Source organism: Lissotriton vulgaris, chromosome 4_1 (genome assembly GCF_964263255.1).
Source record: "Lissotriton vulgaris chromosome 4_1, aLisVul1.2, whole genome shotgun sequence".
NCBI classification, from domain to species: Eukaryota; Metazoa; Chordata; class Amphibia; order Caudata; family Salamandridae; genus Lissotriton; species Lissotriton vulgaris.
The window spans coordinates 370,811,432-370,838,637 of NC_141691.1; the positions used below are offsets into that span (position 1 = coordinate 370,811,432).

At 45.6% G+C, this 27,206-nt stretch overlaps 1 protein-coding gene across 1 annotated transcript in view; it reads left to right on the forward strand.

Moving 5' to 3' along the window:
• The first annotated feature begins 14,221 nt into the window (after positions 1–14,221).
• Positions 14,222–27,206, forward strand: part of LPAR4 (lysophosphatidic acid receptor 4) — a 123,151-nt gene continuing 110,166 nt past the window's right edge. The window contains exon 1 of the mRNA XM_086918747.1: positions 14,222–14,639. The gene's annotated coding sequence lies outside the window, so the exon portion shown is untranslated. The remainder of the gene's footprint in view (positions 14,640–27,206) is intronic.

The window sequence follows — 27,206 nt, forward strand, 5'->3', positions numbered from 1 at the left end:
GCTACTGTAGAGGCAGTGTTGTGGTAGGAAAAGTGTTAAGTGAAGGGAGAGAAACTAAAATTAGGTGACCGGGTGGACAAACAACATTTATTAGTGTCTCCCAATCCCTAAAGTTTAAAAAGCAAGTGTAAGTGCGGGTTGCAAATAATCACCGTACTATATGATGGTCAACATGTTTCTGCATTATTATGAACAAAGTTTCAAATGCATTCGTCAGGACCGAAACTATAAAACACTGCTGCTTAGATTTAGTGAAATTAAAACCAATATCACCTGATCTTCAGGTACAAACTCAACCGAATACTGTTGCGTCGCACGACATTAGATCCACACAAAGACAAACAAAATACAAAAGAGAACATGGATGAGTCACATTCCCACGATTGATATACTGTTACAAATGAACATGTATAAAGGCAAACATTGTCGATTAGCGGACTCACCCAAATCTTGTGGTTGAGAGGCTTCACCCCACCTGGCCACAGCGCAGGTATGAGGAGCACCGCTCTACAAAGAATTCATAAGTAATATCTTTAGAGCATTCAGTCAAAAATTAAAAATGAGTTTACATGGTGGTTTTTAGTAGTTTAATACGTCCTTCTTACTCCTCATTAAGAATGCGGAGCATCCCACTACTACTCAACTCCATCAATCCAAAAATGGCTGGCCAAAAGGAGGACAGCTTGGTCATAGAGAAGTTACTCGTTATAAAAACTACGCTTGTCAGCGTGTGTTTTTGTCAATAGTCAATGCCCCTCCAGAGTCAGGCGTCTTTAAGCCACATATTGTTAGTAAAATATTGGGCATTATTCACTTAGGACAGCCAAACTATAAGGCACATCATTCTAGCGCGATCGTTATCAATATAACTCAAATGTCGATGTTAGCCGGGTAAAAATACCCCATTTACTCATAACGCGCTCGAATTCTGAAACACACAGGGAGTGCTAAAACGCGATGGCTACACCAGCGCGTGTACCTGGTAGCGCGATCATTGTTTAGCAGCGCGTATACCTAGTAGCGCGATCTTTTTCTAACAGCGCTGCTTGGGTTAAGCTCCGCGTCCAGGGAGCTTCACTCGCTTACCTAATCCGTCGATGTCTCCAGGCAGTCAGCTGTACTGCTTGGGGGGGCACCGACGTCACTGTAGACAGAACTGAAATGCACTTCCTCGTTGTGCAGAGAATCATGACGGTCACATGGTAAAGTCACATGACCACAGGAATGCTGGGAGATGTAGTCCCGACTGCAATCAGTGGATAGCGTAGTCATAAAGGCAAATATATGCACCAGTGGATGTCTGGGGGGTTCAGATAAACAAGTCTATGGCCAGAAGGCGCCGAGGCAGAGTTAAAAGACTAGCGAAAACCCAGTGGATGACTTTTTTACTCTGTGTATGTTATAGTAGGGAGTCATAGGGACATCCACGGAATAGGTTCGTTTAGTCCCTCTTTGTCACTGTTAAGACGGTATACCCACTTCTGTTCTATTTTGAACAGGAACCGGCTGATGTCAGTGCAGGACAAGGGTATTAGTGGTTGCTCAAGAACAGTCCAGCAGAAATCTTCCGGGCCGTGTCCCTTTTCCAAAAAATGCGCGGTGAGGCGGGTGGCTTGTTTTTTACACCGCACCGTGCTTTTGTGCTCCTGAAGCCTCGTCCTGATTTTGCGGGTCGTCATGCCAACGTATCGCAAAAGGCAAGGGCATGTGATCAAGTATATTAGGTTGCTGCTGTTGCAGTTGGTAAATCTCTTTTGTATCCAAGGGCGATTAGTCCCAATGTCAACCTCGGTGGATTTCCTGGTTTGGGGACAGACGCTGCATGCCCCACAGGGGTGGTGTCCAGATACTGGGGGTAGATCCCACAACGTGCCAACTTGCCTGGGTTCTTTGTTGCGTGGGCGTGTGTGGACCAATTGGTCTTTAAGATTTTGTCCTCTTTTGAAAGCAAAAATCGGGGGGGCGATGTCATCATTTCCAGTTTTTAAAATAGACCAATGTTTCTTTATGGTTTTCTGTACCTGGTTTGAGCGTATGTTGAATGTATTCACAAAAGCGATACGGTTTGTCTTGTCTTTAGGTGGCTGTATCTCCAAAAGGGACTCCCTATTGTTGTTGGACGCCCTCTTTTTTGATTTCCGAATGATCTTTCTTGGATAGGCCTTTTCACTTAGTTGGGTTTCCAGATTTTTAGAGTGAATTTCAAATGCTTCTTTGCTGGAGCAGTTCCTTTGTACCCTTAAGAATTGGCCGAAGGGCAGATTGTCTCTCAAGGCTCGAGGATGACAACTGTCGTACCTTAATAGTGCATTTCTAGCCATTGGCTTCCGATAAAGTTCCGATTGAATGCCATTGGCGGTTGCGTGTAACCTCAGGTCAAGAAAGGCTAGTGAGGTTCTACTATGTTCAATAGTGAACTTCAAGTATGCATTCCTACTATTCAACCAGCCATGGAATAGTAGTAGGTCTTCTTCTGTGCCACGCCACACCACCAGAATGTCATCAATATATCGTTTCCATACATGTAATGACGACATATATGGATTGGTGGGTGTCAGAACCTCCTGCTGTTCAAAATGATGAACATAGAGGTTCGCCAGGCTCGGCGCGAAAACACTGCCCATGCTGGTCCCGGACGTCTGTAGGTAGATGGTCTCCTCAAAGCGAAAATAATTTTCTTTCATCGCGATTTCCGCAAGTTGCATGATGAAACTAGTGGGCGTGATAGATTGATGATCACTTTGTTCCAATAGTGCACCTACTACTTCTAGAGTCTCAGTCTGAGGAATGGACGTATATAGAGACTCTACGTCAAATGACACCAGGATGTCTGTATTGATGTCATATGGTATTGTTGGTAGTAGTCTAAGGACATCTTTTGTGTCCTGCAGGAAGGTAGGCATGGCCTTAACCATAGGGTTCAAAAAGTGATCAACAAAAGTTGATAGGGGTTCTAAAACAGAGCCGATACCAGAGATGATGGGCCTGCCAGGTGGTGGTCTCTGGGGTTTGTGAACTTTTGGAAGGCAGTAAAAGTACGGGATTACCGGGTGTTTTGTGATGAGATACTGTCCTTCTTGAGGCGTTATCCAACCTTCGCCGGTTGCTTCTTCTACCAGGTTGCTGATTTTACTCTGCAATCTCTCGGTGGGGTCCTGTCTCAATGGAAGATATGATCTCTGGTCACTCAGCTGTCGGATGCACTCGTTCCGGTACGTCTCGGTATCTAGGATGACAGTCGCTCCACCTTTATCGGCTGGCTTAATGATGATACTCTCGTTGGATGTTAGTGAACGTAGAGCAAGCTGTTCATTTTTCGGAAGGTTCATGAATGGTTTTGTCTCTGTCTCGTAAATGCGTTTAATGTCGTTTTCCACTGCTGCTTCAAAGGTCAAGACCTTCGGAGGTAGAACTGCAGCAGGTGGGTTGAAGTTGGAGGGTTTCCTCAATCCCGTGTTGATATCTTCAGGGCCAGTGCTTAATTGTTCTGACCTGGAAAAGAAGTAGTACAGTCTTATTTTGCGAAAGAACTTAGCCAATTCGATCTGTGCTACAAAAGGATCCCCTTTCTTAGTAGCCACAAAACCTAAGCCTCTGTTCAGGAGCCGTTCTTCAGTGGGGGAGAGTGTATGTGAACTAAGGTTCATCACAAGGCTTGCTGGTTGCTGGTCCCTGCAGTGTCCTGTGGGACCTTCTTTCCGCTGCGGAGATCCATCCCTGATTGTTGCGGAGTTTCTGTGTTCCAATGCACTTGTGGTTTGGTGTTCCCTTGTCTCCTCCTGCCCCTGCCTCGTCTCTGGCCAAATCATAATAATGCAGAAACATGTTGACCATCATATAGTACGGTGATTATTTGCAACCCGCACTTACACTTGCTTTTTAAACTTTAGGGATTGGGAGACACTAATAAATGTTGTTTGTCCACCCGGTCACCTAATTTTAGTTTCTCTCCCTTCACTTAACACTTTTCCTACCACAACACTGCCTCTACAGTAGCCACCTTAACTTTTTGTACTTCATTCACTTCCCTTATCTCGCACATATCGGCCACGGTAACATCTGACCGGCCGTTCAGTCTCCTGGGTAAGGAGAACCCAGATGATGAGAATAAGGGCGGTACAGAGTGGCTTCTGATGGGAACTATTTCTCCATTTGCTCTTGAGCCTTAACCTGGCCTGCATTTCACTATCGAAGCTCACTCACTGGTGCCTTTTGTGTTGCATTTGGCTTTATGATCCACCCCCTATGTTTGACCCCCAGGTGTTCTCTGTTGTGATAATATTGTATTCTGGGGCATACACCTGGTTGGTCGGTAAACTCGCCCTTCGACCCTACTCCCACTGTTTGTTGTGAATGTGAATTGTACAGCTAAGGCTGTGGGTCTCTATCTCTTACTGGTTGACCACATGGTCTCCGGTCCCATTGAGTCTACTAAGTGGTTTTCTTTGTCCTCTACCATTTTGCTTTTCTCCTCTCCGATATGGCGACTAATTGGGGTCTAGCGTTTGAGGGTGCTGAGGTCCAGAGTATTCTAGACGAAAACCCAAGTCTCCTAGACACTATTCCTGTCTCGATCCAAACAATAAATAATGATGATGGATGGGTAAAAGTCCTAGCTCTCAAAAAATCCCACACAAGAACATCCATACATGGACTCATTATGGCGCAATACCTTCGAGGCAACTGTGCACCTTCAGGTTTAATTGTCAACAATACTCCACGACTATTTCTTGATGACAAAGAGTTTCTCAGGGATTGGTCGATGATAGCCTGGAGGTGTACAAGAGACTGGTTGGTCTTGATCATCAAAACCGCGAAGAGAGTAGCGGATAAGATACTAATTGAGATCCAGGTCCTAGAGGGCCAGATTAAGACTACATTAAAAAGCGGAATGTTCAAAAAGGGACAGGACGACAGTGATAAAAACAATAATGAATTTAAGGAATCTATCCTTTATAGTAAACTAGAAAAGTTCAAGAAAGACTTGGCCAAGTTCTCCATGGAACGTGTATATCCATACACTAGTGACACATACACTGCACCAACATCAAACAGAGGTGGTAAAAAAAGTGGCTCTACGTATGGTACATCTAGTTCTGATGGAGCTTCCAGTGACTCGGACACCTCCCAACACGGATCGGCTGGTCAAACTCCCAGAGGCCGGGGTAATAGAAGAAACTGGAGAAATGTTAATCACTCCCAGAGCTTTAACAATTTCCAACCGTGGTGGCCGGCTAATCCATGGATGTTTGGACCACAGTGTCCTCCCCAAATGGGTGCTTTTGGCCCCCCTCCGATGCAACAGGGTCCAGGGTCTTTTCCTTTTTTGGGATTTGGCCAGAGACGAGGCAGGGGCAGGAGGAGACAAGGGAACACCAAACCACAAGTGCATTGGAACACAGAAACTCCGCAACAATCAGGGATGGATCTCCGCAGCGGAAAGAAGGTCCCACAGGACACTGCAGGGACCAGCAACCAGCAAGCCTTGTGATGAACCTTAGTTCACATACACTCTCCCCCACTGAAGAACGGCTCCTGAACAGAGGCTTAGGTTTTGTGGCTACTAAGAAAGGGGATCCTTTTGTAGCACAGATCGAATTGGCTAAGTTCTTTCGCAAAATAAGACTGTACTACTTCTTTTCCAGGTCAGAACAATTAAGCACTGGCCCTGAAGATATCAACACGGGATTGAGGAAACCCTCCAACTTCAACCCACCTGCTGCAGTTCTACCTCCGAAGGTCTTGACCTTTGAAGCAGCAGTGGAAAACGACATTAAACGCATTTACGAGACAGAGACAAAACCATTCATGAACCTTCCGAAAAATGAACAGCTTGCTCTACGTTCACTAACATCCAACGAGAGTATCATCATTAAGCCAGCCGATAAAGGTGGAGCGACTGTCATCCTAGATACCGAGACGTACCGGAACGAGTGCATCCGACAGCTGAGTGACCAGAGATCATATCTTCCATTGAGACAGGACCCCACCGAGAGATTGCAGAGTAAAATCAGCAACCTGGTAGAAGAAGCAACCGGCGAAGGTTGGATAACGCCTCAAGAAGGACAGTATCTCATCACAAAACACCCGGTAATCCCGTACTTTTACTGCCTTCCAAAAGTTCACAAACCCCAGAGACCACCACCTGGCAGGCCCATCATCTCTGGTATCGGCTCTGTTTTAGAACCCCTATCAACTTTTGTTGATCACTTTTTGAACCCTATGGTTAAGGCCATGCCTACCTTCCTGCAGGACACAAAAGATGTCCTTAGACTACTACCAACAATACCATATGACATCAATACAGACATCCTGGTGTCATTTGACGTAGAGTCTCTATATACGTCCATTCCTCAGACTGAGACTCTAGAAGTAGTAGGTGCACTATTGGAACAAAGTGATCATCAATCTATCACGCCCACTAGTTTCATCATGCAACTTGCGGAAATCGCGATGAAAGAAAATTATTTTCGCTTTGAGGAGACCATCTACCTACAGACGTCCGGGACCAGCATGGGCAGTGTTTTCGCGCCGAGCCTGGCGAACCTCTATGTTCATCATTTTGAACAGCAGGAGGTTCTGACACCCACCAATCCATATATGTCGTCATTACATGTATGGAAACGATATATTGATGACATTCTGGTGGTGTGGCGTGGCACAGAAGAAGACCTACTACTATTCCATGGCTGGTTGAATAGTAGGAATGCATACTTGAAGTTCACTATTGAACATAGTAGAACCTCACTAGCCTTTCTTGACCTGAGGTTACACGCAACCGCCAATGGCATTCAATCGGAACTTTATCGGAAGCCAATGGCTAGAAATGCACTATTAAGGTACGACAGTTGTCATCCTCGAGCCTTGAGAGACAATCTGCCCTTCGGCCAATTCTTAAGGGTACAAAGGAACTGCTCCAGCAAAGAAGCATTTGAAATTCACTCTAAAAATCTGGAAACCCAACTAAGTGAAAAGGCCTATCCAAGAAAGATCATTCGGAAATCAAAAAAGAGGGCGTCCAACAACAATAGGGAGTCCCTTTTGGAGATACAGCCACCTAAAGACAAGACAAACCGTATCGCTTTTGTGAATACATTCAACATACGCTCAAACCAGGTACAGAAAACCATAAAGAAACATTGGTCTATTTTAAAAACTGGAAATGATGACATCGCCCCCCCGATTTTTGCTTTCAAAAGAGGACAAAATCTTAAAGACCAATTGGTCCACACACGCCCACGCAACAAAGAACCCAGGCAAGTTGGCACGTTGTGGGATCTACCCCCAGTATCTGGACACCACCCCTGTGGGGCATGCAGCGTCTGTCCCCAAACCAGGAAATCCACCGAGGTTGACATTGGGACTAATCGCCCTTGGATACAAAAGAGATTTACCAACTGCAACAGCAGCAACCTAATATACTTGATCACATGCCCTTGCCTTTTGCGATACGTTGGCATGACGACCCGCAAAATCAGGACGAGGCTTCAGGAGCACAAAAGCACGGTGCGGTGTAAAAAACAAGCCACCCGCCTCACCGCGCATTTTTTGGAAAAGGGACACGGCCCGGAAGATTTCTGCTGGACTGTTCTTGAGCAACCACTAATACCCTTGTCCTGCACTGACATCAGCCGGTTCCTGTTCAAAATAGAACAGAAGTGGGTATACCGTCTTAACAGTGACAAAGAGGGACTAAACGAACCTATTCCGTGGATGTCCCTATGACTCCCTACTATAACATACACAGAGTAAAAAAGTCATCCACTGGGTTTTCGCTAGTCTTTTAACTCTGCCTCGGCGCCTTCTGGCCATAGACTTGTTTATCTGAACCCCCCAGACATCCACTGGTGCATATATTTGCCTTTATGACTACGCTATCCACTGATTGCAGTCGGGACTACATCTCCCAGCATTCCTGTGGTCATGTGACTTTACCATGTGACCGTCATGATTCTCTGCACAACGAGGAAGTGCATATCAGTTCTGTCTACAGTGACGTCGGTGCCCCCCCAAGCAGTACAGCTGACTGCCTGGAGACATCGACGGATTAGGTAAGCGAGTGAAGCTCCCTGGACGCGGAGCTTAACCCAAGCAGCGCTGTTAGAAAAAGATCGCGCTACTAGGTATACGCGCTGCTAAACAATGATCGCGCTACCAGGTACACGCGCTGGTGTAGCCATCGCGTTTTAGCACTCCCTGTGTGTTTCAGAATTCGAGCGCGTTATGAGTAAATGGGGTATTTTTACCCGGCTAACATCGACATTTGAGTTATATTGATAACGATCGCGCTAGAATGATGTGCCTTATAGTTTGGCTGTCCTAAGTGAATAATGCCCAATATTTTACTAACAATATGTGGCTTAAAGACGCCTGACTCTGGAGGGGCATTGACTATTGACAAAAACACACGCTGACAAGCGTAGTTTTTATAACGAGTAACTTCTCTATGACCAAGCTGTCCTCCTTTTGGCCAGCCATTTTTGGATTGATGGAGTTGAGTAGTAGTGGGATGCTCCGCATTCTTAATGAGGAGTAAGAAGGACGTATTAAACTACTAAAAACCACCATGTAAACTCATTTTTAATTTTTGACTGAATGCTCTAAAGATATTACTTATGAATTCTTTGTAGAGCGGTGCTCCTCATACCTGCGCTGTGGCCAGGTGGGGTGAAGCCTCTCAACCACAAGATTTGGGTGAGTCCGCTAATCGACAATGTTTGCCTTTATACATGTTCATTTGTAACAGTATATCAATCGTGGGAATGTGACTCATCCATGTTCTCTTTTGTATTTTGTTTGTCTTTGTGTGGATCTAATGTCGTGCGACGCAACAGTATTCGGTTGAGTTTGTACCTGAAGATCAGGTGATATTGGTTTTAATTTCACTAAATCTAAGCAGCAGTGTTTTATAGTTTCGGTCCTGACGAATGCATTTGAAACTTTGTTCATAATAATGCAGAAACATGTTGACCATCATATAGTACGGTGATTATTTGCAACCCGCACTTACACTTGCTTTTTAAACTTTAGGGATTGGGAGACACTAATAAATGTTGTTTGTCCACCCGGTCACCTAATTTTAGTTTCTCTCCCTTCACTTAACACTTTTCCTACCACAACACTGCCTCTACAGTAGCCACCTTAACTTTTTGTACTTCATTCACTTCCCTTATCTCGCACATATCGGCCACGGTAACATCTGACCGGCCGTTCAGTCTCCTGGGTAAGGAGAACCCAGATGATGAGAATAAGGGCGGTACAGAGTGGCTTCTGATGGGAACTATTTCTCCATTTGCTCTTGAGCCTTAACCTGGCCTGCATTTCACTATCGAAGCTCACTCACTGGTGCCTTTTGTGTTGCATTTGGCTTTATGATCCACCCCCTATGTTTGACCCCCAGGTGTTCTCTGTTGTGATAATATTGTATTCTGGGGCATACACCTGGTTGGTCGGTAAACTCGCCCTTCGACCCTACTCCCACTGTTTGTTGTGAATATCTAATACACTCGACTCCGTTCTTCCTTTAAGATCGGCAGGAAGGAGGGAGAAAAGATCTTGTTCCGCTCCGTGGTACACGCCAGAGCTGAGGGCTATGCGGAGGGCCTGTAAAAGACTAGAACGTGCCTGGAGGAAGAATTGGGAAATAGCTTGTAAGACCGAATACCGAGTGGCGATAAGGAATTACAAGCTCTCCATCCGGTGTGCCAAAACCCAATTCTTGGAGGAGAGAATCAGCAATGCCTCCAACTCCTCCAGAGAAACATTTCTAGTGGTCAAGGAGCTTTTGAGGGTCCCTACACCACCTGCCTCCACGGACAATCTGGAAGGAAAATGCAATGATCTAGCAGAGTACTTCCACACTAAAATTGAAAAAATTCTGATTACCCTGCCCCAAATTAACATAGGAGCTGAGCCCTTTGAGGATGAGGGAAGACCCCTGAAGACCTTAGAGTCTTTTGGACCAGTCACTGAGGACGAAGCCCTTAAAGTCTTAGTGTCCGTTAAGAGTGGCTCTCCCCGGGACGTAGTCCCCATGAGGATTCTCAAACTGGTTGCCCCTTCCATTATGGAACCTATCACTGAGGTAATCAATGCCTCGTTAGGTGCCGGTGTGGTCCCACCCAATTGGAAGGGTGCAATAGTAAAAGCCCTCCAAAAAAAACCTAGCCTAGACCCCCTTGACATGGCGAACTACAGGCCCATCTCGCTACTTCCGGGACTCAGTAAAATCACGGAAAAAGTGGTTAACTTTCAGCTATCCAACTTTCTTGAGTCCAACGGTGCACTGAGAAGTTCCCAAACAGGCTTCCGCCCGGGTCAAGGCACTGACACCGCCTTGCTGGCAGTCGCGGAAGAGGCACGCTGCATTTTGGATTCAGGAGGATCAGTGGCAGTGATCCTCCTGGACCTTAGTGCAGCGTTCGACACTGTCAACCATCGAGTGTTACTTCAACGACTGTCAGATGCCGGAGTGAGGGGGACAGCGCTGAAATGGCTCAGGTCATTCCTCAGCGAACGGACCTTTCAGGTCTGGGAAGGGGGCGCACGATCGGCATCCACCCACCTCCATTGTGGTGTGCCTCAGGGCTCCTCCCTGAGCCCTACATTATTTAATGTGTACATGGCCCCCTTGGAGGATGTGGTGGCTCCATTTAACATCAAAATCATGAGCTATGCGGATGACACCCAGCTGGTGTTTGCCCTCTCCCAGGCCACGGAAAATTCCCAGGTGCTACACTCCTGCCTATCCAAAGTCCACACCTGGATGGGGGAATCAGCACTCAAGCTGAACGGTTCTAAGACCGAGATAATGCTCATGGGGATGAAAAGCCCCTCACTCCCCCAGTCTGCCTGGCCTAGCTGCCTGGGACCCCCCCCCCCAAACCCTAGGCTGAGATCAAGAGCCTTGGCATTTGGTTGGAGCAAGATCTTTCCTTCAAGACCCAGGCTACCAAACTGGCTGGTGTCTGTTTCGGCCTTCTCCGATCGGTGCGCAAAGTGCTGCCTCTGCTTCCATTTCTATCCCGGAAGCTTTTGATCCAGGGCCTGATTATATCTAGATTAGATTTCAGTAATGCAATCTATCTGGGTGCCCCTGAGATCACTCTGAACAAACTACAGCAAGTTCAGAATGCGGCGGCACGAATGCTCCACAACATCCCTATGTCACGATCGGCCAAACCCGCATTGAGGGCGCTGCATTGGCTGCCAGTGCGAGAAAGGGTGAAATTTAAATCTCTCTGCCTTGCACATAAAATCTTGCAAGGCAAAGGCCCTCCTGCCCTTCAAAAGCTGGTGACCCCATGTAAGGCTAGTAGAACACTATGCTCAAACCAACAACACTTACTCTTGATCTCCAGGGTCAAAAAGGCCCGCTCAGGAGGGAGAAGATTCTCCGTAAAGGTTGCAACCCTCTGGAACTCACTCCCCCTAGTCTTGCGCTCGGAGCCATACCTTTTGCGTTTTCGTAAACAACTGAAAACGTTTCTCTTCTGTTAAACCGTTGTGCCTTTCTCTCTCTTAATCTGTTACTCTGTTTGTTGAAGCGCTGGGATGCTCTAGGGTAACCACGCACTATACAAAACTGTTTTAATAATAATAATATTAATAATGCGCCTCCTGGCGCGTGCTTGCCGCTTCAGCTGCGTTCGCGCCGTGAACAGGATGCCGGGAAACGTAGTCCGACGTCGGAGCTGGAGCGCCGGTCCCGGTGACAATAAAGCAGCGTCCTGGTGAGCAATGTGGAGCCTAGTGAGTGCCCAAAAGTAACAATGACCCAAAGCAAGTTCATTTGTTTATTCACAATTGGTATATTTCAGTTACTTGTAAATCCCTTATAAAGTGGTACACAATACACTGAGGGCCTGTAAATTAAATGCTGCTAGTGGAACTGCAGCTCTGATTGTGCCACCCACACAAGGAGCCCGTCAAACCTTTCTCAGGCGTGCCACCGCAGGGCCTGTGTGTGCAGTTGGCTGCCACTGCAACTATGCATTTAAAAGCCCTTGCCAAGCCTTAAACTCCCCTTTTATTATATATGTCACCCCTAAGGTCGGCCCTGGGTAGCCGATAGGGCAGGGTGCTGTGTAACTAAAAGTAGGACATGTCGTTTTCCGTTTTGCATGTCCTGGTAGTGACAAACACCCAATTTCATTTTCACTATTGTGAGGCCTACTCCTCTCATAGATTAACATTGGGAATTCCTTATTATACTTTTAATATGTCTTTTCTGATTGAGTAGGAGTAGCTATATCATATTTTATATCTTTGTAATTGTAATGATAAATCCTCTTTACTGGTAAAGTTGGATTTAACATTTCTATTCTAGAAATGACACTTTTAGAAAGTTGCCATTTCTCTGCTCTTAAAGCTCGGTGTACCTGCAGCCTGTCTCCAATACATGTCTGGAGTGGATGACAGCTTGACTTTGTGCATTTCCTGTAGACAGCCACACTCAAAGGGAGAGTAGTTGTGTCTGTGTGCCCATCTGCATCCTGATGGCTCATCCTGGGCAGGATGGGAGGGAGGCACTGATGCTTACAACTGAATAGGCAGTGTCCTGTCCCCATACAAAGGATTGATTACCCCCTACAGATAGACTGGAGACAGGCCTGGGAAGAAAGGACTTTTGTGCATTTTAAAGACCCTTCTTTGAAGTCACCCGACTTCAAAGGCACAAATGGGTATAAGTACTGGGTCTCTGACCCCACCAAATCAGACACTTCTGTACCTGTAAGAAGGACTGCTGTGCTGCTACAAGGGCTGTCACTCTGCTGCACTGCTGATTTGGAAGACCTGCTTTTTTCCTGTACTGACCTGCTGCTTTCTGCTCTCTGACCCTGCTGAGGGAGAGCTGGACTCTGCATTGCAACCAAAGTGATCATCAAGAGCCTGTTGGCTTGACTCCTGTTGCTTGCGACTCAGGGCTATCAAAGTCTCTATCTCAGCTCCTGTGCAGCAGTGTGGAGAGATTGACGCTTCCCCTCGACTACGCAGAGAAACCCAGCGCTTCACACTTTGAATCAATGCCTCTCTGCTTCTGCGCTCCGTCTTATGAACTGACGCATTGCCACCACTGTATGGGGAAAATCGACTAATTGCCTCGCCTGTGGGGGCCGACATCAACGCATCACTCATCTGCACCCCGCATCTTGCTGTTGCGACCAGGGGCAAGGTAATTTTTCCCCTGGCCTGCCTGGCTCCCCCTACCCAGCCTGTGCTCCATCATGATCAGCCTGAACTTTTGACTTTGCCCTGGGCCAGTGCGAACAGATAACCCCCTCAGGCGCTTATTGCTTCTAAGCGCTAAGAAACATTTCATTCTTTGAAAATTCATATCTCGACTTATACATATTTGATTTCTGTTGTTTTGGTCTTGATTTATTCATAGAATTATTGTCTATTTTTCTAAACCAGTGTGGAGTCTTTTTGTGGTGTTTTCATTGTTTTACTGTGTGTATGTTTTGGGCAAATACTTTTACACTTTGCCTCGTTAGATATGGATGACTGCTCTGTGCCACGCTACCAGAGGGTGAGCATAGGTTATCTTTTAGTGTGTACCAGACTTACCCTGACTGGACAGGGTGCATACCTCTGCTAACCATAAACTCATTTTCTAACACTTACCATCAAGATTTTTACCTCGATATTCTGGGGACACACTAGTACTGGCCATCTGTGGCCTCACCTGTGATATGCATCTGCGAACGGCCTTTCTTATGGGGAACAGACAAGCATATGTTCCCACTGGTTCAGCATTTTTCCCAAAAAAGTGTGATTCTAGTAAAATAATTGTATCTATCTGTGTCTCAAACTGGTGAAGTGAATTTGTGCAATATGCTGCCTAATGCTTAGGTCTTCAACCATCACCCCACCATATTCGGTGCTTTGTAATTTGCTCGCAAACTGGGCCCACAGCAACTTGTATTTGCAGCGCATCATGTTTTACAATAAACGTGGTCATTTAAAGCGCTACCCTTATCCTTGAAATTTGGTTCTAACAGACTGTAGCAAACAAAGACCGACATAATAAGATCGTTTGTTTTGCCATCCCCTTGTCTTCGGTTCTTTCGGGGGCTTCCACTCCCCTCGCCCAGACTGTCTCTGCCTGCTAATTGGCCAGGAAATGGCGTCCTTCAATGGCAAGCTGTTCTTAAGCTGTTGAATCTTGAATGCGAAAGCTGCCCTTTGCTTGGCAGGGCTCTGTAAAGAAAACTTCATCGGCACAGGGATTGGCTTCTCGTAGAAAGGAGCCGCGAAGAGGAGGGGCGGGATAGCGGCAGCTAATAATAGCCCCTCGTCCAATGAAAAGCCTCGCCTGCGAGACCCCCAAGTGTTCCCTCGACCCTGAGAGCTTACACAGACATCAGCCTCTTTCTTGTGTGTTCTGTTTCCTGCGGGCACGCCGGCTGTGGCACAATACTCGGGAAGAAACCGAGATATCAGGAATTTCCTTCGGATTCCAAGGATTGGCCGAACCGTGGAAAATGCCGGAGTTCTTCGATGCTGCTCCCTGGATGATGCAAAGTTGGATACATCTGTGGACATTTACAGAAGCATCCAATAAGCCGCACGTTAGGAAGAGCAGATAACTGTCTGCAGTCCCAGTCAGGCGTGCTGTTTACCCAGGATCTGATGGGGTGAGTTTCCTGCTGGTTTTTTAGTTTACGTATTACCTCCATACCCATCTTTTTATGTTTTTTTTTTATCAATTTGCCTCTGTAAACAAATAATGTGAAGACCCACTCGTGTTTTTGGGACTTCTTATTGCCGGTGCATTTCTTCAGGTTGAATCAATTGACCCATTGGTCGATTTTGTTATTTTGTATTAATAGCTTTTTTGATTTTGTAAGCTGTCTTGAATTTTTTTTTTTAACAAAGGTCTCGCTCGCTAGCCGTAATCTGTCTATGGGGCAAGATGCGCGCAGGACATGAGTCAAACCAGCAGACGGGCGGGCTCAGTGGGGAGAGAGGCTCCCAGCCGGGAACAGTGTGCACATTTAGTGTGCATGATAGGATGGTGACAGGCAGGAGGGTGGGGTGGGGCGACGGGTGCTTTCAGTTCCATATCTTTGTGTACTTTCACTGTTTACTACCAGACCGCGAGACAGGATTGAACACTGGCAACAACCCCCACCCTCCACGCGAATGTCTCCCCCACTGACAGAAGGACTACTTGAAAATGACATTACAGGGCTAATTAATAGGCAAACTTCTATAACGTTTTTGGCACAGACTAACATTTACCTGTCCTTGTTGTACAGTAACTTCCTACGTGTTTCCTATGCATTGTTCGTTCCTCTGTCAGTACACGCCACCTCTAACCCCACGTGGGCCCAGATGTGACGCATCTGTCGACCCAGACAGCGTTCAGGAAATGTGTGGGGGTGGGGAGAGTGTGCCATTGTGCTACTGTCCAGGGCTGCAGAAGCGGCCTGACCAGTGCAAGGAAGCAGTCCCTTCACCCCAACAGGAAATACCACCAGAAACGTAGAACCGAGCCCAGTGTAGTGAGGGGAGTTGAGGGTCAGCCGCAAAAGACCGCAGGGCGAGGAAGCAAGTCTCAGAGCATCAAAGCCAGTCGAGGAAAGAGGGGCAGCTGGGTGTCCGAGACCCCCAAGCATGTAAAAGCCGAGTACAGCGAGGCAAGTCATACTGCTATGAGCAATGCTGGGAAAAAAACTCACAGAGGGGGTGGGTGCGTTTGTTAAAGATCTTTTATAAATATGTAAATTCTGTTTGTAAAAAACACAATGTTTAGGGCTGCACTGATGTATTGGTTTTCTGTTTTTTAAGAGGCCTATTTCAGACATCATGTGCAGAGCCAGAAACGCGACACTTAAAGGAGGCGGCGCAACGGCCAGAGCTGCCGACTATGGAGTTAGCTAGGTTCGAGTCACGGCGTCGCCTAAACATCCTGTGATACTGGGCAAATCACATATTCACCCTTGTGCCTGCAAAAAACTGAATGTGCTCTTGTGTAATGTATCTGGTGCACATGTAAAGCGCTTCAGTACCCTCGGATGGTGTGCGCCTATATTATAAAACTGTACATCGAAAATAGGCATAAGAACATGGCACAGTGAGGCGAAATGTGCCATCTGCTCAGGGTACTACGGGTGATGAAGAGAGCACAACAGTGTAACCGGTTTTTCTTATTAATATAACGGATTTCTTGTTAGGGCTTGTAATTACTGCTCAAGTAAGGAGTGGCTTGTAACAATTCAGGGCCATGGAAGTTCAAGGTTCAAAGTTCAATCTTTGAGAATATATGTCTCCTTTCCTCTTACATTGGTTGTGGCTGGTGCTTTCGGTTTCTGAAGGAGACCGAAAAGCAGGAAATGCCACCCCTGAGCCCCCGCCATCCCCGTGTGTCCGAAGCCTGATAATTTGCAAAAGAAATGCTAGAGGCGGGCAGTGTGTATTTCACTCTATTCTTCAGGATGAAAAGCAGAGTACCCTGGGGAAGGGTCGGCGAGATGGTGAATTCAAGCCTCGCACAGGGAAATGCGGCTCAGCTGTCAGCTCTTACTTTAAAGAAAACAACTCGAAAACAATCTCCAAATAAGACGGGGTGACTCAGGCCCACAGACGACATCCGGCACGCCTCGATTGTGCAGCACAGCAGTTCTACGTACTTAACTTTTTATGATCATTGTGCAGAAAGTTTTACATTATCCACTGCCAATGTCCGTTCTGTGCAGAAGGCAAAGCCATCATGAGCCGGATGGAGGTTCGAGTATCCCAGTGTAGTGAAAGAGGCCAGTGTGGAGCCAGCAGAAAGCGGTCTCGCCTGTGGTTTTTTTCTTCTGCCTCGTGATTTTTAAATAGATTCGTCGGCGTTATCGTGTTCTGCTGCAGCCATTGTTTAGCAGAGTAAGCCCAGGATATTGTACAGGTGGCTGTCCCTTGCCAGCTTTGTGAGTCGCGCACCCACTTTTCTGCAGGCCAGTTCGTGGATTGTGAACACTGTGCACCATCGGAAGCGTTAGTACAAAAACTCAAGAGCAAGAAATGTAACGTACACTGATCAGTGGCATGTTGTTTAAGGGTTAGTGTTAGGGAGGGATTCACCATAGAAAAAGGCAACAAAGGGAGGACTCTCAGTGGCCCCAGGGCCGCTTTAGGCATGTGCAAGCCGTGCCACTGCACAGGGCCACCAAAGCCCAGGGGCCACCACACCAATATATAACCTTAATATAATAATCCTCTGAGGATGGATACATATTTGCGTGGCGGCCCTTGGCAGGGATTTGGCAGCCTCCGGCTCTGTTCCACTTCCAAACACCCTTACCCCCCCTTCTCTGGCCTCCGCGCTCCGCCCCGCCCGGACCCCCTCTTCCAGGGCCCCCTGCCTACGCTCCCTGCCCAGGGCCACCATGAGCCTAGAGCCACCCCTGGTGGCCCTGCCCTTAAGTGCACTGTGGGCTCAATATGGCTTCCTTATGGATTCCCGGAAGGCCTCTCCTACCTACTATAGGGAGGAGGGGTATTTACTGTGGCACTGGGATGAAATACTAAGGTGCAGTCCTCATACTGACGCGATAAGCTACTTACTCATCTGTACAAAACCCCAGGCGTGCACTGTCTCCTATAATAATTATTGTAATATGCTCAATCTAAGAATACTGTGTATGAAATCATGTGTTCATGTGCTTCTAATCACTTTTAACGCAATTATTCTGACTTTGGATAGAAAAGCTTAACTGAGAGAGAAAACATGTGAGAACATTGGAATTGTTGTGCCCGCATACTTCATGTTTTTTTGGCTATCAACAGATTATGGTAAATGGTGCGCTTGCTGCATAAAAAAGCTTGGAATGAGTTTACTTCAACACAGATGTCGAAATCATGGCATGTCTTGCCTATTTCTGCATACACAGGAACAATTATTTTACAATTGCTAATGTTCTATGGTGAAAGTGCAGCGATGCTGAAGAGTGGTGCAACTCCAGTGTGCTGCTTGACATGAAAGCCACATATGGTTGAGGGTTAAATCTTGTTGATACTTGAGTGTGCACTTTACCTTTAAAAAAGGCCCCCTATTTATGCTTCAGAATTAGGCAATGTCATCTCTCCACACGAACCTTCAAACTTAAGTATGCTTGAGGCGTACGATAAACTTCAAGACTATTTAATTCTGAAATCCAGTTTGACTGAGAATAGCAATTGCCTGGAAGTTTAAGTCCCTAAGAAGGTATGGTCTATTTTGATATCCGTATAAGGCGATGTGTTTTATCCCACAGCCCAAGAAGACATTTTAGGGATTGCGACGATCCTTATTAATGACGTTAAACACACTGCCTAAAGAACTGTGACCGACAGCTAAGCTGTGTTCACCCTACAGTGATTTTCAAATTGGTGGGGCATGATTCCCTCTCGCGTTATGGAACCATACTGGTGCTTGGTGATGAATTTCAAGTCGTGGGAATGTTACACAATGGTCTTTTTATATGAGAAAGATGACCCATATTTACCAAGCCACTACTGTTTTCCGGCTATGTTATATCCTGCTATTAAAATCTAATAATACTCAATATGTACTTCTTGTCTTCAAGGGCTGAGGTTCTGTTATTAGCATATTTCCTTCTATGCCAACAGGCTTCTCCGACTCAGGTCGACCATATCAATCTCTTGTGTGTTTTCTGGCCTGATAACTTCTGACCTCATGAAATTCAGTCCTCCATTTTACTATCCCTATTTTGACCTTGAAGGCGCATTTAACACTGTTCAAAGGTCTGTATACGTTGCTTATCTCCACAAACTGGGAATACAACACCACATTTAGGGCCTCATTTATGAGAAGTGACGCATCGCTGCGTAAAAGCAGCGATGTGTCACTTCTCAGTGTGCCCTCCTTGCGACATAATTGATGCGTCCTATTTACTGTATGGCGCATTATGTTGCAAGGAGTTACAGATACGTCAGTATTTATGACGTATCTGTATGGCGCAAAAGTGATGCATTGCTGGATTGTGTCACAAATGTGACGCAACACCAGAAATGTGTCCTTTCACATGGGGCAAGCCCCATGTGAAAGGGCCTGCATCAGTCTTACGTCTGCTGTGAGGCAGGCGTAAGATATTGACGCATTTGCACCCTAGAAGTGGCGCAGTGAAATCTGGTAGATTTCACTGCGCCACTTCTATGAGGCTTACTTACGTGGGAACGCCCACCCTGCATACATAATTCCTGACGCAGGTATAATGTAGTGCAGGGGTTTACAAAGTGACGCATCTGCTTAGATGCGTCACTTTGTAAATAGAGCGTAACAAGAGGCATGTTTTACGCCGCCGATGCGTCCCAAAAAGTGACGCAACAAAAGTGCAAAACTGTCGCAAGGCCTCATAAATAAGGCCCTTAGTGAGTATAGTGTTACTGTTCTTTTATATATGGGCATCCGTCTATTGTAGCGAGGACATAATCTCACTGATAAAGTGTCCGTCATAAGGAGAGTTAAGAAGTTGCTGCCTTTTGGCTTCTTTTTATTTAATTTATACATACTAGATCTTGATTGTTGACTGCTTGATGTAAACAGTGTATCACCTAAGGTTGCCAGTCATCAGTCTTGTTTATGTAGGCAGCATGGCACTCGTCATCCGTACACCGGTAGGGTTGCAGTTCCTCCTGAAAAGTTTAGAAACACAATGAAACCTTAAACTCCTTTTATGGCATTGGCACAAAAAGCAAGGCAAAGAGATGTTGTTGGACCAAATTACATTTCCCATGATGCTATAAAGGATTACATCTTGAAACTGTGGCTGTTAACTTGGATATCACATGTGATGAAAAGCTGACATGAAATCATTTATCTAATATGAAAGGCGTCATAAAACACAGATCCTCATTGGGTAATTGGCTTGTACAGGCTCATCTAATCATGTACAAAAATGTATGTTGGATCAGCTATGTATTTCTGATATAAGTATTACTTATATGTTGGTGCAACAGTGCCCATTGTCTAATAATTTTGTTATAAATAGAAATTGCCTGCACTGTGTGTTTTATCCGAACCATGCAAGAAAACATAATTCACAGGACAATGGAGAACCTTAAAATCAGATGAAGTTAACCCCAAACATAACAAATTCTTTTTTGCTCGCATTAATCAAATCAAAGAACACTGTGATCTTTTTAATTCTTGGCTCAATAGAGTGATTAATCGGCTTGTACAGTTAGCAATAAATTAATAAAAAATAACAATACTCCTAAAAATACAATACAATACTTTTTAAATGAAACCACAAAAAATAAATCCTAAAAAAAAAAATCTAAAATGCACTTAGAAAGATTTAGGGCCTGATTGCGATCTTGGGGGATGGGTACTACATCACCAATGTGACGGTTATCTTATGTGCCGTATTACAAGTTCAATAGGATGTACTGGAACTTAAAATTCTGCGGATGGGATATCCCTCATGTATGTGATGGAGTATCCCATCCACCAAGATCGCAGTCAAGCCCTTAGACTTGTAAGAAGTCAAATTCACTATTCCCACCACAAACTAAGCAGCAATAGGGAAAGTATTGGACTTTGGATTGGGGAGATTTGCTATTCCCACACTACAACATAAGCAACCATAGGGAATGTGTTGGACTCAGAGGGGTCAGATTTACCATTCCAACTCTAATGTAAGCAACACTAGGAAAAGTGATGGACTTTAAACGGCTAAGTTTTACTATTCCCACTCCAACCTGAACAACAAAGTGAAAGTGCTGGAGATTTACTGCTTCCACTCAAAACTGAGCAATAGTCAGGGAAAGTGTTGGACTTTGAAGGGGTCAGATTTACTGTTCCCACACCAAGTCTGAGCAACAATAGGGAATGTGTAGCATTTTGAAGGGGTTAGTTAGATTTACTATTCCCTTTCCAACATAAGAAACTGTAGGGAAAGTGTTGGATTTCGGTGTGGTCAGATTTACTAATCCCCTTTGAACATAAGCAATTGTAGGGAAAGTGTTGAACTTCAGAAGGGTTAGATTTACTATTCCCTTTTCAACCTGAGCAAAGTATGGAAGTGTTGGACATTAAAAGGGCCAGATGTATTGTTCCCACTCCATCATAAGCAACATTAGGAGAAGTGCTGGACTTTGCAAGGCCCAGATTTACTATTTCCACTCTGAAAAAAAATATATATATACATACAAAATAGTTTAAATTATATTTAAAAACATTTATTTAATTAAATGTGTAAAATATATCATATTTTTAACATTATGCAATTTATAAAATAATTACAGATTCACATATCCACATTAACATTTAACTTTATAAATACAATTATTTTAAATAATATTTATCAATTAAAACATTTTACATTTATATATTTAAAAGACTTCTGATGCTAAAATCATAAAATCCCAACACCCACTAAAACAAATTGAAAAAATAACAATACACCTGATTTAAAAAATAATAATAATACAAACAATTAATTATTTAATACAAAAACTAACACAATAAAATGAATTGCTAAACAGACTATTAAAAACAATTAAATAATTTACAAAATCAATAGTCTAAATAACAACATTGCAACAATATTAATTCATTTAAAATGATCTATTAAGTAATTAAAAATAACAGATTACATAACTATTAATAAAAATAACAAATTAAAATAAAAAACGAATCTATTTCTAATTAGTCTACCTGGGAGTCCCTGAGGCCACCATGACGAAACTGCAGCGGACACAGAATGCTGCAGCACGTCTGCTCACGAACCTTCCTTCCAGAGTGTCCGCCAAACCTGCCCTCAAGGCCTTGCACTGGCTCCCTGTGCGCCAAAGGGTGGAATTCAAAGCCATGTGCACGACACACAAACTGATCAACGGATCTGGCCCCGCGATCCTTAGCAGCATGATCACCCCCTACAAAGCACCCAGATCCCTACGATCCGAGAATGAGCACTTGGCCAACATTCCCAAATTCAAAAGGACACGCACAGGAGGACGACGATTCTCTGTTCAAGCGGCCACTGGATGGAACTCCCTCCCACGTTCCCTCAGACTGGAACCCAATTACCTGGTATTTCGCAAAAAACTGAAGACACATCTATTCCCCAAATAAATGTCCCTCCCCTCTCCCTCTCCCTCATCTGGATTACAACTCCTTACAGCGCGGGGATGCCCTTGGGTCACCAGGCGCTTTACAAATCGCTATTAAAATTACATTAGTTTAAAATTAAAAATTAAAAAGTACTTGCCAATTTCCCTATAAAACCAAAATCCCAAAAATAAAATAAAAGCGATTCTTTAAATATATTACCAAATCAGAAATAAAATAATGTATGCTAAAGAAATTACACACAGTTTACCTTAAAATAATAACTTATAACACCAAACTAATAAACCACAACAAAATTATTAAAAACACTATAACATATTACTGTATTAAAAAAGATATATCGTACCTAAAAACATTGCAATATCGTGCCCCATAATATTTTTGACATCACAATATATTTGACACGATTTGTGAGTCAACTGATATTTTTGAAATTATATTTAAGTCCCACAGAATTATTTGACATTAAAATTACTTATCTGCATTGTTTGTTACCTCCCTGGGAATGACCGCTGCAAAATTCCTGAGGTTAAAGACGCAGTGGGTCGGGGGAGGCATGTGGCCAAGATGACGACAGTGACGGGCGCTCAGTGAAGCGCCCCGTCCCCGCCTAAAACAGAATCCTACCATATAAGGTACGCTGATGGCATCTGAGACCGGTATCCTCTGCCCACGCACTGAGTAGAACCTCTGAAGCATGGGAGTGGGTCATACCTGCGACTGCGCTCCAAGGTGGGACCGAGGACTGGAGGGCCGGTGAATGCTGCGGCCTGCGGAGCCAAAGAGAGACGCTGTGCAACGTGGTCTCCCTCAAAATCGAGAGCACCGATCAGAGGTGTAGCCATGGGCCTGTCCCATAATTGATCTGGTGACGACAACTCAGCACCGCGCCCGGAACACGGAGCGAATGCACAGCAAATAGTGGCTGGGAGGTGCTCATAGTGAGGAGGCTGACCAGGAACATATTGTGGTAAGAATAGAAGAAATGCCGTGCCTCCAAGATAAAGTGACCAGGAAGCGGATGCGGTCTGGCGATGACCTGGATCTTTAGGTGGTGGCTACAGAGTTGTCACAGAAGACGGGCGCGCCATAGTCGGGAGAGCTGGCCTGCACTAGACCGGAAGGTGAAGAAAGCCTGGGCTGAAGCGGCAAAGAGCGTTGCTAATGTGAGGCGAGGGAGTGAGGACTCACTTAAGGGCTCAATGTATGCAATAGGGGTAAACAGATGTAATCCCCCTAGCCAGACCAAACAACGCAGCACAAGGGGAGGGCCTGGATTCTCCCCCCAGTCAGAGCAAACCCAGCGGCACACCTTCAGCTGAAAGAAGGCCAGAGCTCCGAGCACAGGTGGCATTAGTCTGTGGCTGCGGAGTCATATGAACTGATCACAAGGGATCAGCACCGCGGGAGACCTCTCAGACGGACAGCAAGAGCCCTGCCGCATGTTGAAGTAGGGCAGGAAGACACTGAATTATCGAACCTCCAACACAGCGGACAGCGTGATCTGAGCACAGGAGGTGCCCAGTGTGCCTTCTTACTGACCATTTGGGAGCTGCGAGTCGCGCTGTCCCAGTAACCACTATCGAACAGGAGGACGGAGAAAGAATACTGAGGGAGGCTACAACCCAGTCGCTCTTGGTGGAAGGAGGGTGCAGTGAACACCTCTATAGAACACTAATATTGGCTTCTGTGAAAACAGCTGCAAACAATCAAGACCACAGATGGGGAAACCCAAGGCTAAACAAGGAATGGAGGCCACCCGAATCAGGAGACTCCACTCAGAGCAACAACAACACAGTAATGGAAGAATTGGGAGGACCGGGCCAGTCCATATATGCTCACCTAGATACAATATTGGCCGCCATAGAAGACACGAAAGCCACCCTACAGCAAGACATAGGGACATTGTCGGTAGGGCTGCTTCAAGCGGAACACCACAAATTGGCAGATAGGGTGAAGGAGGTGGAACGTGCCTTAGAAGAGATGCAACCAGAACAAAAAAAAGCTACACATTAACTGGAGGAATTAGCCACTAGGGTGACCACACTTGTAAGGAGGGCCGAAGATGAAGAAGAACACAACTGCTGCAATAACATTAGAGTGGTGGGGATCCCGGAGGGCATGGAAAGAACAGACGTGGTGGCATTCTTGGATAAATGGCTTTCGAAGATGATACTGCCAGGGTCCCTTTCCAAGCTCTTTGCCCTCAAAAGAGCACACAGAGTACCCGCGTGGCAGTTGGGGCTGGGGCGACCACCATGGCCAGTGGTGGCTAGACTGCTACACTTTGTGGACCGGGATATCATAATCCAGCATTCACATGCCATGGCCCATATGTAATTGAGAATAGTATATTGTCAATGTTCCCGGACTTTACAGCGAAAGTACAGGCTCAACGTGCATCATTCCTAGAGGTGAAAAAGGCCCTGAGAACGGAAGGTATACCGTACTCATTGCAGTTCCCAGCCCGACTCTGCATACAGATTGAGGGGAATACACACTTCTATGATTCTCCGGGTGCGCAAACACAGAGACTGGAAAGAGACAAGAAAACAGAGCCTCATCCTAACAAGAGGAGAAAATGGAAAGTGATCAAGAGGCCCATATTACGGAAGCCTACCTCCTCCCAGACGGCGAGAGATTGACAAGCGGCACTTAAGGCAGTGACAGAGGTACTCTCAAAGCCACTTGAAGGAGACAGAATAGCAGAATCAACTGAACACAGAACAGATCACTCTGATACAGGGGAATCAGAGAGGAGTGAAGAAACGTTTCCAGTGATTACCCATGGCTCTGTGGATGAACTGATATGAATTGAACCTGCAGTGTTGTTGTTTGGCCCAGGTGATGGGGTGGGGGCAAGAATCGGGGCGAAGAGGGAGAGCTATCTTGCAAGATAATGAATACGATGGCGAGGCCGGAGGGGTGTAATACTCTGCCACAGACAATAATACTAGAAACAGATGAGAATGGTGCTGAAGGGCAGCGGAGAGGCTGTTGTTCATCATAGAAATGTAGGGGCCTTACATTGAGGGTAGGCAGAAACAGGAGAGTAGCAAGACTTCTCTGTACCACGCCCCCGGCTAGATAGGTACTACCACTATGTGGTTAGGTGCCTTCTACCTCTAAACTTTCTTAATTGTTTTTTAAGTTTGGGCAGCAAGCCTTTGTAACACTGCTCTAGGGGAGGGGAGTTGTTGGAGGTTGGGGTTTAGTTCTTGTCCAGTGGTGCATATGGAATGTACATTTTTGATGGATGAAAGAGGGAGGGGGTGGGAACGGGAATGGTATGACTATAAGGCATGTCTACATTGAAGATAAAAAGCTCCCATCATGGAGATGGGATCGCCTATCAAACGTCACAAAATACACAGTTACCTTGTCCATACTCATAGCCATGCTACAGGAGACCCACTTGACAGCATAAGAGGGGATCAGGCTGCGACGTAGGTGGAGGGGCCAAATACATGCTACCTCCTACTCTTCATTTTCCAGGGGTTGCTTTAATTTAGATCAGAGCGGGAGTCCCGTTTAAACTATTACATGCACATGTAGACAATGGGCAGATATGTTATGGTACAGAGGAGGCTGATGGGACGGGAACTTATGCTGGGAAGCATATATGCCCCTAAACATGACCAGATTAGCTTTTTGAAGAGACTGTCTGTGTCCCTGGCAACGCTGAGCACATCAGACCTGTTTCTCTGAGGGTATTTTAACTGTTTTGCGAATGTGGAATTAGATAGGTCCACCCCTCCACTGTGGGAAACATCAGTCTCCAAATTAGCTAGCAAATTTAGGGAATAGCTGGGTAAATGGAAACTGACGGATGCTTGGAGGGTGCAACATGGACTGAATCAGGACTACTCTTATTATTCTCACCTATACAATCTTCACACCAGAATTGACATGCTTGTCTGCTCTGACAGACTGATCATGGCAGTGGCCCACTCTGAATATCTGGGGCGTACTCTCTCAGATCATAATCCCTTACTCCTGAACTTCTGTCCAGTGAGGGACCCGACGGCTAACCCAACTTGGCGGCTGTGCCCTGAAATCCTGACGAATTACCAGTTTGGACACTCACCAGAAGAGGCTGTAACTGAATATTTTCGGTATAATGATGGCTCGTCAATCTCTATGACTAGACTGGGAAGCACTGAAGGTGGTGATATGGGGATATTGCCTTAGTCATGTGGTGGGTCTAAGGAAAGAGCTACTGGCAGAATTGAACGGGTTGGAAAACACACTTAAAGAGCAGGGCCGCCAACTGTCGGGAGAGGCACAAACACATAGACTACTGGACATGAGGAAGAAATATAATATTGTACTGGAGAGGCTGAGAAACTAAAATTTAAGGGAATACTATATTAGGGTACATGAAGAGGGAGGTAAGGTGGGTAGATTACTTGCATGGCTAATACATCCGGAGTCAAGGGGATGCCCATTACCCACATTACATCTACAGATGGAATGATCCTGTACTCTCCCACAGCAAGAAATGAGGCATTCAGTACCTATTACAAACAGCTGTATGATGCACCGAACCAGATAGTTGTAGATGACATAGGGAGTTCCTGTCACCTTTACCACTACTTACATTAGATACTCGATTCCGAGCAGATCTAGGAGGCCCGGTGACAGCTCAGGAAATTCGGGGGGCTATACAGGAAATGGCCATGGGAAAGCAACAGGGGCTGATGGCCTGCCGGCGGAACATTATTCCACACTGGGGCAAATCCTGACTCCCAAATTGGAAATCCTATTAGCATAGGCATTGGAGACCAGTGTACTGCCGGCCTCTACGAGGGATACCCTGGTGGTGACCCTTTCCAAAATGAAACAAATGGGAGCACGAGTATCGGGGTTCCGAGCCCTCTCCATAATGAATGTGGATTTTAAAATTCTTAGCAAGATGTTGGCAGCACGACTCCAGCACGACCCACACATGCAACACTTAGTCCACCAGACCAGAGCGGGTTTATCCCAACAAGAGCCACATCTGCCATTATCCCTAGGGTCTTTTATGTAATGCACCACCCGGACGGGAAGAAATATCCAGAAGCGCTAATAATGTCCGTAGATCTACAGAAAGCCTTTGATTTGATACAGTGGAATTTTCTTTGTGCTATGATGGCTC